This window comes from Coloeus monedula (genome assembly GCF_965178545.1).
Source record: "Coloeus monedula genome assembly, chromosome: 7".
Lineage (NCBI taxonomy): Eukaryota > Metazoa > Chordata > Aves > Passeriformes > Corvidae > Coloeus > Coloeus monedula.
This window is the reverse complement of record NC_138787.1, coordinates 324,004-326,428: the sequence shown is the minus strand read 5'-3', so window position 1 is coordinate 326,428 and position 2,425 is coordinate 324,004.

Genomic DNA, 2,425 nt, shown 5'->3' with positions numbered 1-2,425 from the left:
TCCAGAGAACCCATAAAGCTGTTTCAGATGTACCCACATGGTTTAAAACGGGGAGTTCACATTTTATTGGGGGCTACAAGTCAGATGAAAAAAAGAAGAAAGAAAAAAAAGGATCAGATACACAGTTTATAAAGGAACAACTAAACAAACCATAAAACACATTTCAGTTTACAAGGGGATGTAAATGAACTAGTAGCCATCTGTGCTTTACTTCCAGTTCTGAAGAGTTGTAGAGGAGAGCAGGCAATCAAGCTTCTTTCTTTCTTTCTACTCTTCATCTTCCTCCATTTCCTCTCTCTCCATTTTAAATATAGTGGAATACTCAGTGTCTGTTCAATACAGTGTGTTCTGTAATAATTTGCAGGTCAGATAGAATCATAGAATCATTAAGATTGGAAAAGAACTCCAAGATCACCAAGTCCAATATAGAGGATTAGTAACTAATCCATATCCATGCCTATTCTCTGCAAAATATCTTTCCATGAAATCTGCAGTTCCCCTGAAAGGAGGAAGAAAGAAAGGGAATTTATTTGACGGTTAGGAAAAGGAGCTAAAGGGAGCATGCCCATTTTCCTCCAGAGCTTCCTCTGTCCTCAGCCCATTCTTAAGCAAAAACCCCTCAATTACAGGGACTTAGCTCAGGCCTTCAATGTCAGTTATAAAAGATGTGAAAAAACCCAACTTATCCAGGAAAAAAAAGCAGAAGGATGTTTTGAGGCTATTTTGTCCCAGTCTCCACCACTTCAGTGTGCCTGTGTGCCAGACTGCCCCAACACAAGACAGGAACTTGCCAGATGTGCCCATCTGTAACAGAGGTGTGTGATAATGAAGATAATATTCCTACAAATATCGTGCAAATGGATGCCTGGGTAGGTGAGAAACGCCAAGTTTGCCTTTTTTACGGAGGAAAAGTGTACAGTAGGGAGCTGTTCTGTAAAATATACAGGAATCCTCTCAGGGATGAGGCATTTTGTCATGTCAAGCTGCAAGGAAAGGTTCTGATGTGACGAGAGAAAGTTCAAGAAGCACACATAGAAAGTTAAATGTAGGTGCTTTGCTCAAGAAGCTGCAGAGGGAAGACAACACTCGCAAGTCTGGGGGGAGGAAAGGGAGATGTGGAGGTATGGGTCTGTGCTCTGTTCCTTTCCACACTTTGGGCACTCACCAGCACTGCAAGGGACAGATGTGCTGCCCAGTTGTTTGTGATAAGGCTTCTTGCTGGAGAAACAGCTTCTGCAGGGACAGGTTCACCTAGAAACAGCTGCATTGAATGGATTAGAAGCAGCATTGATGAGTACCCATGGGCATAGCAGAGCTTGGACACAGCAGCAAAGCAGGCAAAACAAATGGCCTGGAATGTGACATGTTCTCTGGATCACTGGCAGGCAGATGGTTTGCTCAGACATCTCAGGTGCTGTCTGGTAAATCACAGTCATCAAAAGCTGGACCCCTCCTCTCCACTAAAGATGCTCCAGAGGAAAAGGGACCAACCTGTTCAGAGCTGCAGGAGAGTCCCTGGAAAGCAGTAGCCTCACGAAATCCTTCTTTTGCTCTTCAAAACAAAGTTATAGCTCAAGGAATAACAGGCTATGTTCCTGAAAGTCACTGCTGTTCTCCATATGTTTTCTTGGGACATTTGCCCCTATTTTTCATTTAGCAGAGCTAAAAATAGCACATGAATTTAAAAGTAATTTTAAAAAATATGACAACAAAGCCCTAGAGCTCATGGAGTGTTTGGACAATGCTTTCAGGCACATGGTGTGATTTTTGGTGCTGTTCTGTGCAGGGCCAGGAGCTGGACTCAATGATCCTTGAGGGCCCCTTCCAACTCTGGGTACTCTATAATTCCATGATTCTGTGAACCCAAACCCAGAAATGAATCAATAGAAACAGGTAATACTCAGAGTTGGCTGACTCTGAGCAAGACTTGGATATTCGCAAAGGCAATGATTCTACAATTCTGTGCAAGTTGCTCTTTTTTGAAATGTTCCTGTTTTCATTTGTTCCACTCAGGACACATTACTAGGGTGGAAGGAGGACAGCAGGGGGGAAGAAAGAGAAAGACTATTTGGTGGTATAAATAAAGATGTGGGGCAGCAATGCCAACTACGAAAATGGGGCCTCTCATCATGGAAAAATGAGACTTCTTCCCGTTCGTGTCAAACAAAGATGCCTTCAGCTCCAGAAGGAAAAACCTTGCCCCAGCCCAGCCCGAGCAGGGTGGGAGCGGAGGGGAGGGGACCCTCCCAGGTCTCGGTAGACCCACAGTGACTCTCCGTGGATGTTCGGAGCTATTGCAAACGAGATTGTGCCCGATTTTGGAGGAGGAACTCAGAGGGCAGTTCCAGACGGCCAGGGAGTAGCGGGACGGGGCTGGAGACGCCTCCGCTGCTCCTCCCGCTCCCTCATCCCGTACATCCCAGCA